The 15,568-nt window shown below is 36.1% G+C and overlaps 1 protein-coding gene across 1 annotated transcript in view; it reads right to left on the bottom strand.

Moving 5' to 3' along the window:
- The window catches only part of GPC5 (glypican 5), a 1,364,332-nt gene that overhangs the window by 485,925 nt on the left and 862,839 nt on the right, over positions 1-15,568 (bottom strand). The gene's annotated exons all lie outside the window — the stretch shown is intronic.

Genomic DNA, 15,568 nt, shown 5'->3' with positions numbered 1-15,568 from the left:
TTCCTGGTGCGCGAGGAGAAGGGATTCAGAGCACCACTTAAAGGAGCTCCAGAGACAGGCGCAAGCCGCGGCTTGCAGCGCAGACCCCAGAGACGGGCATGAGACGCTAAGGCTGCTGCTGCCGCCACCAAGAAGCCTGTGTGCGAGCACAGGTCACTCTCCACACCTCCCCTCCCGGGAGCCTGTGCAGCCCGCCACTGCCAGGCTCCCGTGATCCAGGGACAACTTCCCCGGGAGAACGCACGGCGCGTCTCAGGCTGGTGCAACCTCACGCCGACCTCTGCCACCACAGGCTAGCCCCACACTCCATACCCCTCCCTCCCCCCGGCCTGAGTGAGCCAGAGCCCCCGAAGCAGCTGCTCCTTTAACCCTGTCTTCTCTCAGAGAAGAACAGATGCCCTCAGGCGACCTACATGCAGAGGAGGGACCAGTCCAAAGCTGAACCCTGGGAGCTGTGCGAACAAAGAAGAGAAAGGGAAATCTCTCCCAGCAGCCTCAGAAGCAGCGGATTAAAGCTCCACAATCAACTTGATGTACCCTGCATCTGTGGAATACCTGAATAGACGACAAATCATCCCAAATTGAGGAGGTGGACTTTGGGAGCAACGATATATATATATATTTTTTCCTTTTTTCTCTCTTTGTGAGTGTGTATGTGTATGCTTCTGTGTGTGATTTTGTCTGTATAGCTTTGCTTTTACCATTTGTCCTAGGGTTCAGTCTGTCTTTTTTTTTTTTTTTTTAGTATAGTTTCAGCACTTGTTGTCATTGGTGGATTTGTTTTTTGGTTTGGTTGCTCTCTTCTTCCTTTCTATTTTTTATTACTTGAAAATTTTTTCTTAATAATTATTCTTTATATTTTATTTTAGTAACTTTATTTTATTTTATCTTCTTTCTTTCTTTCTTTTTTTCTCCCTTTTATTCTGAGCCACGTGGATGAAAGGCTCTTGGTGCTCCAACCAGGCATCAGGGCTGTGCTTCTGAGGTGGAGAGCCAAGTACAGGACACTGACCCACCAGAGACCTCCCAGCTCCACATAATATCAAACGGCAAAAATGGCCCAGAGATCTCCATTAATGCCAAGACGCAGCTCCATTCAATGACCAGCAAGCTACAGTGCTGGACATCCTATGCCAAACAACTAGCAAGACAGGAACACAGCCCCATCCATTAGCAGAGAGGCTGCCTAAAATCATAATAAGGCCACAGACACCCCAAAATACACCACCAGACGTGGACGTGCCCACCAGAAAGACAAGATCCAGCCTCATCCACCAGAACACAGGCACTAGTCCCCTCCACCAGGAAGCCTACACAACCCACTGAACCAACCTTAGCCACTGGGGACAGATACCAAAAACAACGGGAACTATGAACCTGCAGCCTGTGAAAAGGAGACCCCAAACACAGTAAGTTAAGCAAAATGAGAAGACAGAGAAACACACAGCAGATGAAGGAGCAAGGTAAAAACCCACCAAACCAAACATAAGAGGAAATAGGCAGTCTACCTGAAAAATAATGCAGAATAATGATAGTAAAGATGATCCAAAATCTTGGAAATAGAATGGAGAAAATACAAGAAATGTTTAACAAGGACCTAGAAGAACTAAAGAGCAAACAAACAGTGAAAAACAACACAATAATTGAAATTTAAAATTCTCTAGAAGGGATCAATAGCAGAATAACTGAGGCAGAAGAATGGATAAGTGACCTGGAAGATAAAATAGTGGAAATAACTACTGCAGAGCAGAAAAAAGAATGGAAAGAATTGAGGACAGTCTCAGAGACCTCTGGGACACCATTAAACACATCAACATTCAAATTATAGGGGTCCCAGAAGAAGAAGAGAAAAAGAAACGTCCTGAGAAAATATTTGAAGAGATTATAGTTGAAAACTTCCCTAATATGGGAAAGGAAATAGTTAATCAAGTCCTGGAAGCACACAGAGTCCCATACAGGATAAATCCAAGGAGAAACACGCCAAGACACATATTAATCAAACTGTCAAAAATTAAATACAAAGAAAAAATATTAACAGCAACAAGGGGAAAACAACAAATAACATACAAGAGAATCTCCATAAGGTTAACGGCTGATCTTTCAGCAGAAGCTCTGCAAGCCAGAAGGGAGTGGCAGGACATATTTAAAGTGATGAAAGGGAAAGAGCTACAACCAAGATTACTCTACCCAGCAAGGATCTCATTCAGATTCCATGGAGAAATTAAAACTTTTACAGACAAGCAAAAGCTAAGAGAGTTCAGCACCACCAAACCAGCTTTACAACAAATGCTAAAGGAACTTCTCTAGGTAGGAAACACAAGAGAAGGAAAAATCCTACAATAACAAACCCAAAACAATTAAGAAAATAGTAACCGGAACATACATATTTAAGGTGTTTAAGATAATTACCCTAAATGTAAATGGATTAAATTCTCTGACCAAAAGACACAGACTGGCTGAATGGATACAAAAACAAGACCCATATATATGCTGCCTACAAGAGACTCACTTCAGACCTAGGACACATACAGACTGAAAGTGAGGGGATGGAAAAAGATATTTCATGAAAATGAAAATCAAAAGAAAGCTAGAGTAGCAATTCTCATATCAGACAAAATAGACTTTAAAACAAAGGCTATTACAAGAGACAAAGAAGGACAACACACAATGATTAAGGGATCAATCCAAGAGGAAGATATAACAATTGTAAATATTTATGCACCCAACATAGTATTTGCCTTATGTACTGAGGTACTCCTAACAGCCATAAAAGGGGAAATCGACAGTAATACCATCATAGTAGGGGACTTTAACACCCCACTTTCACCAATGGACAGATCATCCAAAATGAAAATAAATAAAGACACACAAGCTTTAAATGATACATTAAACAAGACGGACTTAATTGATATTTATAGGACATTCCATCCAAAAAAAAAAACCAGACTACACTTTCTTCTCAAGTGCTCATGGAACATTCTCCAGGATAGATCATGTCTTGGGTCACAAATCAAGCCTTGGTAAATTTAAGAAAACTGAAACTGTATCAAGTATCTTTTCTGACCACAATGCTATGACACTAGATATCAATTAGAGGAAAACTCTGTAGAAGATACAAACACATGGAGGCTAAACAATACACTACTTAATAACCAAGTGATCACTGAAGAAATCAAAGGGGAAATCAAACAATACCTAGAAACAAATGACAATGAAAACACAATAACCCAAACCTATGGGATGCAGCAAAAGTAGTTCTAAGAGGGAAGCTTATAGCAAAACAGTCCCACCTTAAGAAACAAGAAACATCTCAAATAAACAACCTAACCTTACACCTAAAACAATTAGGGAAAGAAGAACCAAAAAAAAAACCCAAGTTAGCAGAAGGAAAGAAATCATAAAGATCAAATCAGAAATAAATGAAAAAGTAATGAAGGAAACAGTGGCAAACATCAAAAAAACTAAAAGTTGGTTCTTTGCGAAGATAAACAAAATTGATTAATCATGAGCCAGGCTTATCAAGAAAAAAAGGAAGACTCAAATCAACAGAATTAGAAATGAAAGAGCAGAAGTAACAACTGACACTGCAGAAATACAAAGGATCATGAGAGATTACTACAAGCAACAATATGCCAATACAATGGACAACCTGGAAGAAATGGACAAATTCTTAGAAAAGCACAACCTTCTGAGACTGAAACAGCAAGAAATAGAAAATGTGAACAGACCAATCACAACCACTGAAATTGAAACTGTGATTAAAAATCTTCAAACAAACAAAAGCCCAGGACCAGATGGTTTCACAGGCGAATTCTATCAAACATTTAGAGAAGAGCCAACACCTATCCTTCTCAAACTCTTCCAAAATAGAGCAGAGGGAGGAACACTCCCAAACTCCACGAGGCCAGCATCACCCTGATACCAAAACCAGACAAAGATGTCACAAAGAAAGAAAACTACAGGCCAATATCACTGATGAACATAGATGCAAAAATCCCCAACACAATACTAGCAAACAGAATCCAGCAGCACATTAAAAGAATCATACACCATGATCAAGTGGGGTTTATCTCAGGAATGCAAGGATTCTTCAATATACGCAAATCAATCAATGTGATACACCATATTAACAAACTGAAGGAGAAAAACCACATGATCATCTCAATAGATGCAGACAAAGCTTTCGACAAAATTCAACACCCATTTATGATAAAAACCCTCCAGAAAGTAAGCATAGAGGGAAGTTACCTCAACATAATAAAGGCCATATATGACAAACCCACAGCCAACATCGTCCTCAATGGTGAAAAACTGAAACCATTTCCACTAAGATCAGGAACAAGACAAGGTTGCCCACTCTCACCACTATTATTCAACACAGTTTTGGAAGTGTTAGCCACAGCAATCAGAAAAGAAAAAGAAATAAAAGGAATCCAAATCTGAAAAGAAGAAGTAAAGCTGTCACTGTTTGCAGATGACATGATAGTATACATAGAGAATCCTAAAGATGCTACCAGAAAACTACTAGAGCTAATTAAAGAATTTGGTAAAGTAGCAGGATACAAAAGTACGCACAGAAATCTCTTGCATTCCTATACACTAATGATGAAAAATCTGAAAGTGAAATTAAGTAAACACTCCCATTTACCATTGCAACAAAAAGAATAAAATACCTTGGAATAAACCTACCTGAGGAGACAAAAGACCTGTATGCAGAAAATTATAAGACACTGATGAAAGAAATTAAAGATGACACAAATGAATGGAGAGATATACCATGTTCTTGGATTGGAAGCATCAACATTGTGAAAATGACTATACTACCCAAAGCAATCTACAGATTCAATGCAATCCCTAACAAATTACCAATGGCATTTTTCACAGAACTAGAACAAAAAATTTCACAATTTGTATGGAAACACAAAAGACCCCGAATAGCCAAAGCAATCTTGAGAAAGAAAAACGGAGCTGGAGGAATCAGGCTCCCTGACTTCAGACTATACTATAAAGCTACAGTAATCAAGGCAGTATGGTACTGGCAGAAAAACAGAAATATAGATCAATGGAACAGGATAGAAAGCCCAGAGATAAACCCACGCACATATGGTCACCTTATCTTTGATAAAGGAGGCAAGAATATACAATGGAGAAAAGACAGCCTCTTCAATAAGTGGTGCTGGGAAAACTGGACAGCTCCATGTAAAAGAATGAAATTAGCACACTCCCTAACACCATACACAAAAATAAACTCAAAATGGATTAAAGACCTAAATGTAAGGCCAGACACTATCAAACTCTTAGAGGAAAACATAGGCAGAATACTCTATGACATAAATCACAGCAAGATCCTTTTTGACCCACCTCCTAGAGAAATGGAAATAAAAACAAAAATAAACAGATGGGACCTAATGAAACTTAAAAGCTTTTGCACAACAAAGGAAACAATAAACAATATAAACAATACGAAAAGACAACCCTTAGAATGGGAGAAAATATTTGCAAATGAAGCAACTGACAAACGATTAATCTCCAAGATTTACAAGCAGCTCAATATCCAAAAAACAAACAACCCAATCCAAAAATGGGAAATAGACATTTCTCCAAAGAAGATATACAGATTGCCAACAAACACATGAAAAGATGCTCAACATCACTAATCATTAGAGAAATGCAAATCAAAACTACAATGATATATCATCTCACAGCAGTCAGAATGGCCATCATCAAACAATCTAGAAACAATAAATGCTGGAGAGGGTGTGGAGAAAAGGGAACCCTCTTGCACTGTTGGTGGGAATGTAAATTGATACAGCCACTATGGAGAACAGTATGGAGTTTCCTTATAAAACTAAAAATAGAACTACCATACGACCCAGCAATCCCACTACTGGGCATATACCCTGAGAAAACCATAATTCAAAAAGAGTCATGTACCACAATGTTCATTGCAGCTCTATTTACAATAGCCAGGACATGGAAGCAACCTAAGTGTCCATCGACAGATGAATGGATAAAGAAGACGTGGCACATATATACAATGGAATATTACTCAGCCATAAAAAGAAATGAAATTGAGTTATTTGTAGTGAGGTGGATGGACCTAGAGTCTGTCATACAGAGTGAAGTAGGTCAGAAAGAGAAAAACAAATACTGTATGCTAACACATACATATGGATCCTAAAAACAAAAAACAAAAAAAAAGGTCATGAAGAACTTAGGGGCAAGACAGGAATAAAGACACAGACCTACTAGAGAATGGACTTGAGGACACGGGGATGGGGAAGGGAAGCTGGGACAAAGTGAGAGAGTGCATGGACATATATACACTACCAAATGTAAAACGGATAGCTAGTGGGAAGCAGCCGCATAGCACAGGTAGATCTGCTCGGTGCTTTGTGACCACCTAGAGGGGTCGGATAGAGAGGGTGGGAAGGAGGGAGACGCAAGAGGGAAGACATATGGGGATATATGTGTATGTATAGCTGATTCACTTTGTTATAAAGCAGAAACTAACACACCATTGTAAAGCAATTATCCTCCAATAAAGATGTTAAAAAAAACAAAACAAGAACCAACTTTGTGCTGCCTGCAAGAGATTTACTTAAGTTTTAAAGAGACAAAGACTGAAAATAAAGGGGTGGAAAAAGATATTACAGGAAAACAGAAAGTAAAAAACAGCAGGGGTAGCCAAACTTGTATCAAACAAAATAGACTTTAAGCTAAAGACTGCAATAAAAGGCAAAGAAGGTCATTAATGAAAGAGCCAATTTTTTGAAAGTATAAACAAAATAGACAACCTGTAGCTAGACTTACCAAGAAAAAAAATAGGACTCAAAATTTTAAGTGAAGAGGAGACATAGAAACTAATACCACACAAATACAAAGCATCCTGAGAGACAACTGTGAACAATTTTATCCCACGAAATTGGACAACCTAGAAAAATGGATAAATTTCTAGAAACATACAATCTAATAAGACTGAATCATGAAGACATAGATCCGAATAGACCAATTATTAATAAGGATTTGAATTAGTAGTCAAAAAACTTCCAACAGAGAAAAATCTAGGACCAGATGGCTTCACTGGTGAATTCTACCAAACGTTTAGAGAAGAATACATACTAATCTTTCTCAAACTCTTCCAAAAAGTAGAAGAGGAGCGACAACTTCCAAATTCATTTTATGAGGCCAGCATTACTGTGATACCAAAACTAGATAGGGACACTGCAGGAAAAGAAAATTACAGACCAATATTCCTGTAAGTGGAAAAATCTTTAACAATGTGTCAGCAAACTTAATAATATATTGGGAAGATCATATGCCATAATCAAGTGGGATTTACTTCAGTGAAGAAAAGATGGTTCAACTTTTGCAAAACAATAAATTAAAAATCACATTAACAAAATGAAGGATAAAAATCATATAATCATTTCAATAGATGTGGGAAAACATTTGACAAAATTTAACATCCTTTCATGATACAAACTCTCAACACACTGGGTGTAGAGGGAACATACTTCAACATAATAAGACAATATATGAGACAAACCCAAGGAGCTAACATCATTCTAAACAGTGAAAAGCTAAAAGTTTTCCCTCAAAGATAAGGAACAAGACAAGGATTCCAATCTCACAATTTAAATTCAACACAATACCGGAAGTCACAGCCAAAGAAGTTAGGCAAGAAATAGAAATAAATGGCATCTAAATCAGAAAGAAAGAAGTAAAATTGTCTCTTTGCAGATGACATGATATTGTATATAGAAAACCCTAAAGGATCCAACAAAAAAATTGTTAGAACTAATAAATAATTTTAACAAAATTTCTTGATACAAAATAAATATACAAAAATCAGTTGCATTTCTATACACCAAACTATCAGAAAGAGAAATTAAGAAAATCCCATATACAATACATGAAAAGGAATAAAATACTTAGGAATAAACTTAACCATGGAAGTAAAAGATTTGTTGTACACTAAAAACACTAAAGCATTGATAAAAAAACAAAACAAAAAAAAACTGATGACACAAATAAATGGAAAAATGGTCCATGTGGAAAAATATTGCTAAAATGTCCATACTACCTGAAGAAATCTATAGAGACAATGCAATCCCCATAAATTTCCAGTGGAAGCTTTCTAAGAAATAGAAAACCCATCCTAAAATTTTATGAAACCACAAAATACCTGGAATAGCCAAAGCAGTCTTAATAAGAACAAAGCTGGAGACATCACACTTCCTGATATCAAACTATATTACAAAGCTATTTGAAACAGTATGGTATTGGCATAGAAAAAGATGCACGGATGAGTGGAACAGAATAGAGAGCCCAGAAATATACTTATGTATATATGGTCAATTTAAGACAAAGGAGCCAAGTATATACAATGGGGAAAGCACAGGCTCTTCAATAAATGGTGTTGAGAAAACTGGACAGCCACATGCAAAAGAATAAAACTGTACCTCTTTTTAACACCATACACAAACATCAACTCAAAATGGATTGAAGACCTCAACATAGAACCTGAATCTATAAAACCCCTAGAAGAAAACATAGGTGGTAAGCTCTTTGACATTAGTCCTGGCAACATTTTTTTTTTTATTTGACTCCAACAGCAAAAACAACAAAAGCAAAAATAAACAAATGGGATTACATCAAAATAAAAAGCCTCTGAATAGCAAAGGAAACCATCCACAAAATAAGAAGGCAAACTATGGAATGAATAAAATGTTTGCAAACTAATTATCTGATAAGGGATCCAAAACATATAAGAAACTAATACAACTCAACAGCAAAAAAATGAAATAACGCAATTATAAAATAGCAAAGGATCTTTACAGACATTTTTCCACAGAAGACATACCAATGGCCAATAGGTACATGAAAAAGTGCTCAAAATCACTAACCATGAGGGAAATGCAAATCAAACTACAATATGATATCACTTCATACCTGTTAAGATGGCCGTTTATCAAAAAGACAGAAGAAAACAAATGCTGGTAAGAATGTGGATAAAAGGGAACCCTTGTACACTGTTGGTTGCAATCTAAATGGGTACAGCCACTATGGAAAACACTGTGGAGGTTTCTCAAGAAATTAAAAATACAACTACTTTATGATTCAGCAATCCCACTTCCGGTTATATACCCAAAGGAAAGAAAACCATTATCTTGAAGAAATATGTGTACTCCTGTGTTCATTGCAGCATTATTCACAATAGCCAAGGTAAGGAAACAACATAAATGTCTGTCAATGGATGGATGGATAAAGAAAAGGGACTAGTCAGTGTTATTATTGATGTCATAGTGGTCATTTTTCATCATAAAAAGATTAATTCCCTTTAAACAAAGACATTCTTATAAAGCATGCTAACTCAGGGGCACAATAAAAAAACATAACTTGTATATCAATTACTGGCAGAAAATCTAATTCATTACAAAGCCTACACCATTGGGGAAAGGATCCTTTTATACAAAAAAAGTACTACATTAATATATAGCACTTTTAATTGGGCATTTAAACATTTTCTGTAACCTCAAAAGGAATTGGAAGGACTACAAAATAAAGGACCAAGAAACTAAAACATAATGGATACAGAAGAAAGTCCTCAAATCAGAAATAACTAAATATGAAGAGACAAAACATAAGCTTGCTGAATTTCCTGAAATATTGTTATATGTAACAGAAATATCTATTTTTTTAAACACACAGACATATACACAATGGATTGTTATTCAGCCTTGCAAAAGAAGGAAATCCTGCCATTTGTTGACAACATTTATCCCTTATATGTAGAATCTTAAAAAAAAAAAAAAAAAAAAAAAGTTAAACTCTTACAAACAGAAAGTAGAAAGTGGTTTCTAGGGTCTGGGTGATGGAGGAAATAGAGGTTGGTAAAAGGGTACAGACTTTCAGTCATAAGATGAATAAGGTCTGAGGATCTAATGTTTAACATAATGTTGATTACAGTTGATAATACTATATTGTATAGTTGAAATTGGCTAAGAGTAGTACTTAAATGTTGTCACAAAAAAAAAGGATAAGCATACGAGGTGGTGGATTGTGTTAATTACCTGATAGAGGGAATCCTTTCACAATGTATATATATATCAAATCACCACGTTGTACATCTTAAATATCTTTTTTTTTCAATTACACCTCAATAAAGCTGAGAAATAAACACATAAAATTGAGTTGTGGATTGTGGTTATGTTTACTAAGTTGTCAAATTGTCACACTTAAGGCTGGGGAATTTTGTGGTATGTAAATTAGACCTCAATAAAGTTGTTTCAAAAAAGTTAATCACTAACTCTGACAGTTATTAACAATACTCTCTCTGCCCTGGATAGAATACAGATCAGTTTCAACTCCTTGGCACAAGTAATGATACACAATTACATTGCTCTAGGTTTTTTGTTTTTTTGTGGGGTTTTTTGGGCTCATCATGGTGGCATCTATGCTACAGTTAGTTCTCCTTGCTGTACTTGGATCAATGAAACAGGTCAAGTAGAACAGGCATTACACTGGCCTAAGTATAAAGCAAAATATGTCTCTGGGACTGGTCCTCATAGTCTGTTATTTGTTCTCTTGGTCTGAATGCTTTGGGTTCCAAAGCATCTTATAGGGACTAGTCATTATTATTTTTGTCATAGTGGTCATCATGCTTTTCCATTGCATTCTATCTAGAGTCTAAATGCTTTTGTGCAGTTGCTCTTTCATCAATAATTGCCATGATGCAAAAAGTAAGTCACAAGGATGTAATATACAGTATAGGGAATATAGTCAATAATATTGTCATAACTTTTTATGGAGACAGATGGTAACTAGACTTATTGTGGTGAGCATCTTGTGATGTATAAAACATTAAATCACTATGCTGTACATCTGAAACTAATATAATATTGTAAGCCAATTATACTTGAATAAAAAAATTACCACAACAAAATGGTCAAGAATATCTTGTGATATAGTTGACTATGCAGACAACTGAACAATCCCTGAGCAGTTAAGATCTGAGTCTCTACATTGGTCAACCTCTTGCCAGTGAGAGAATGACCAACAGCGGGTACTAAGAGGCTGAATATACGAACAGATAATACATGACATTAGAAGTCTGATCCACAATCTCAGCAGCTATCCGCCCAGAATAATAATGAATTGGCCAATCACTGCTAGCGTCCCTATTGTTGCCTCCATTTCCAATTCCGGACCAACCAAAGAAAATCAAATATGTTCCCCAAACCAATCACATGCCCTAATTTTAGTTTCCCCACCTCCAGCTTCCCCATGCCAACAATCTCCAACCAGAGCATAGCTGAAACTTTTTTCTCTTTTTTTACGCTGTAAAATTTCTCATTCTCCTACCTGCCTTTGAGTCTCTGATGGTGACTGATTTCCTAGCTACGAACGAATAGCTTGTTCATTTTCATTTGGGTGGTTTTCATTCATTTCCACATTAGTAAGTCTCCATTTTACTAAGAAGAAAACCTAATAGATATTTAATTAACAATTTTGATAGCTCTCACCATTATATCAGACTAGAACACCAAGGTCTCACAATTCCCATCCTTTCCTTCTGAAACAATATGCCTACTGTGGGTCTTTATGAACCTTAATGTGAAGATATCTTATGAAACCTTTAAACTGCTAATAGTGGCTTCTCCGTTCTAAGCTGCAATCCTCACTGAAAATTTCTCCAGCAAATTTTGCATCTTCTTTCTGGGACTCAGAGTTATGACCCATATTTCCTACATAATGTTGTTAGATATGCCTGGCTGATTTGAACCATACCTCCAACATAAATTGTCACTTTTCTTAATTAGTTCCCTCATCTCCTTGTACTTAACCCTCACATGATCACACTTCAGTGTTGAATATTTTGATGCATCTTTTATTTTGCTATCATATTGTTTCTGGCTAGTATCCAATTATAAATTGCAAATCCCCAAAGGCAAAAAATATTTAAATTCCACTGTAATTCCCCAACAGAACATAGATAAGGCTGTAAACTCTATGGATAGTCATGTCGTGGGCAATGGTATAATGGGATGAAAAAAAGAACCAACTGATTAATTTGAAACTCTAATTGTCCCCTTTCCAGATACTTAAAAGACAAAAGTTGTTCAGAGTTCTGAGACCACTCAGCGATTGTGGACTAGTGATTCTCAAGATGTGGTCCCTGTACCAGCATCACCAGCATCATCTGGGGGCTTGTCAGAAATGCAAAGTCTTACCCCCACCCCCATATACTGAATCAGAAGCTCTGAGGGGCAAGAAGTGTGTTTTAACACTGTCACATGGTGATTCTGATGCATGCTAAAGTTTTGGAACCAGTACTGTATACTCATACTACTGCAATTATTGTCTATGGAGGCAGAAGTTTTGACATCATCTGGGGACTTGTTCAAAGTATCTTAGGCCTCATTCCACACCTGCTGAATAAGAATCTATATTTTAATTAAGAATCTGCTTGGGTGATTTGTTTTTGCATATTAAAGTTTGAGAAAAGTGGGTCTGGAGAATTTCATTGTGCAGAAACTATCGGAATTATATCAAGAATATCAACCATCCATCTTATTTTATTTTTGGTCTGGGAGGAGGCTTTTACTGGCTCTGCTCATAAGAGTCAATTGTGCACATCTCTTGTGAACTAGGAGTTCACTGCCATCATGTCAAGAGTTTAAGATCAATCATCACGGAAATATTTACACCACAGAAATCAGCAAATACTACAAATCAGAGCCTCTGACCTCTGTCCCCAGCTACTTTACCTGCATACCAATGGTAAGAAGTGTCATTTTATTAAATCTTACTCAATCTAAGGTATGGTTTATTCACCTGACAAGGAATCAGAACTTTTTTGAGGAAAGAATTATTTTATTTCTGAAACCTTCTACTGGCTTTGTAGCAGTGTGATTTTTAACTGAGGTTTGAATCTATACCATGGTTTCTCTTTGTTAAAAGAAAAATTTCCAAGTTTGATTCTATAGTTATTGAGAGGGTTAATAAATTCACATCTGAGCACAGGTTTCTATTCTTTTGTAGGAAAATTGCAACCCAAGGTCAAAGCAATGTGCTATAATATTCATGGAATTATTGAATAATTCCAAGAGAATATGAATGGCATTTTAGTAACTACATTCAGCAACATTATACCAATCATGTTATTATGAATTATTTATCAGTTCTATGAGACTAACCATTCTCCTTCCTTCACTGTTAATCAGATGAAGGAACATTATTGTGACCTTGGTTAGTTGTGGTGGGATTTGTCCCTTTTGGAAAGAGTAAAAAGAAACTAGCTAGAGCTGATTACTATTTTTCAATATTAGCAATTTTTATTAGAATGGACTTTGTGATGTATAGAATTTCACCTCCATAACCTTCATACTGCACTTTAAAAGAATCTTCTTTGTGAGGTATGTTCAACAACAGAATACTCGCAGAAATATAAATGCCTGTTAAGTTAGAAAGAGATTTACAATCACAGGACATGAATAAAGCATCTGCTGGAAATCAAAATACAGAGATCAAACTTCCTAAGAAGCTTGGACTTTCATACCCAAGAGGTTTCCCTGGGCTTCTCATGTGATTGTAGGAAGTGAGAATAGATACAGCTGATAAATGTTTGCAGGCGTTAGTGGTTTCAGTGGTTCAGTGGTATTTCTTTCTACAAGGAGAACATGATATGTGACGTATAGAGAAGGACTGATGTCAATTACATAAGAATTTCTGACACACTATTAAAAGCAGTGTCCATTAGCGTAACAAGGTATACTATGCATTTTTCTATTTTTACTTTAACACATTATTTTTCACTTTAAATATATATATGCTTACTTTAACACATTAAAACTAACATGTTTTCCAGATACTCATGTGTTAACCTAGCTGATGGCATTGTCACCTATGTTTTGTGAAGCATGCAGAAAATTATATTAAGGGATTATTCACACTAAACCTACTGACTTTACAAATAGGAATAAGAGAATATACTTAAACAACTGCCCTAGTTTCTTTACTGTTTACACTGTAAAAATAAACAGTGCAAATATTCTACTTCCAAAATATTTCAGAGTTATAATTGATATCAGAGACAAACTACAGATTACCAAAAAAAGGAGTAGTTAATGTATCATAATGATGTAGTTATTTCCTTGCTGTATAACATGATGCAGGCACAAAGTCCTGAACAAGTCCATTGAGTTCACCTAGTTCAGATAGCTCTTTTCAATAATAAAGGCATCTTTTTAATGTGCGATTTAGTCAAGACAAATGATTACTTCAGATCACAGTACTCAAACAACACTTTTCTTTTTAGAGTCTTTGTCTCACAATACAATTGTCCTCATTAGAGAAAAATTACCTACTTGTTGGATAGAAAAATAACAAGGTCAAGGACAATGCCACATAATTGGCATTAGTGGATTCTCATCTGAAATACTTTAAGTGGCATTGTAAGCCAACAAAAACAATAATTTTCTGTTTTTGTTTTAAGTATGCCATAATTTAACAGCAGTTTCACTTGAAAGAGTTATATTTAATTTGGGAGGAAATTATTGATATTATAGGAAGATCATTTGAAAAGCTGGGTTAGAATTAATACATTTTTTTGGAAGGTAAGGGTTGTTTTTATTTACTTTTTCTTTGATATTCACGGAATATTCCAGTGATTCACATTTTGAAAATTATAGAAAATACACTTTCAACAGGGACACTTTCAGCTATAAGTTTGTAAGCTAGTGTCTCAAAATATTGAAGATTCAGTGTTATTCTGATCTATTGCTGCTGTAAAACATTATTACAAATTTAGTAGCTTTAAAAAAATTATTTATCATCTCACAGTTTCTGAGGATCAGAAGTCCAGGAAAATCAGCTAGACCACTCAGACTCTCACAAGGCTAAATCATGGTGGCAGCTGGTTCCTTTCTGGAGGCTCTAGAGGAGAATTCCTTTCTTGCTTATTTAAGTTGTTGGCAACATTCAGATCCTTGTGGTTGTAGGAATGAGGTGGTCATTTCCTTGCTGGCTGTCACCTCAGGGCCATTCATAGCTTACAGCAACCATTCATTATTCCTTGGCCCATGGTCCCTCCTCCATGTTCAAAGCAAGCAACGGCAGGTTGAGTCTGTCTTATGCTTTGAAACTCTCCTGCCTCTCCTTCCATTGCATCTCTCTGACCTGTACTCCTCCTTTCTTCCACTTTTATGGGCCCATGTAATTATATTAGGCCCACTGGATAATCCAGAACAATAATTTTAAGATGGAAATAACCTTAATTCCATCTGCAAAACCACATTTTCGTATAATGTGCCATACATAGGCATAACAAGAAAGGATGAAGGATATGAGGACCAAAATTCTACCTACCACATTCACAGTTCATAATTAGTGAAGCAAAACCCAAAAGACAACGAAATAAAATGGCAAATAGTTTTGGGTGCTGAAAGTCAATGAGAAAATCTTTATGAAAAAATGAGTTCTGAAATATAAATTTTGGTGAATAACAATATGAATTTCCAAACAAAATATTATGATCTCATCATATAAAGTATATATTGTGAAA

This window comes from Eschrichtius robustus, chromosome 18, assembly GCF_028021215.1.
Source record: "Eschrichtius robustus isolate mEscRob2 chromosome 18, mEscRob2.pri, whole genome shotgun sequence".
NCBI lineage: Eukaryota > Metazoa > Chordata > Mammalia > Artiodactyla > Eschrichtiidae > Eschrichtius > Eschrichtius robustus.
The sequence above is the reverse complement of the archived record's forward strand: the minus strand, read 5'-3'. Positions and strand labels throughout refer to the sequence as shown.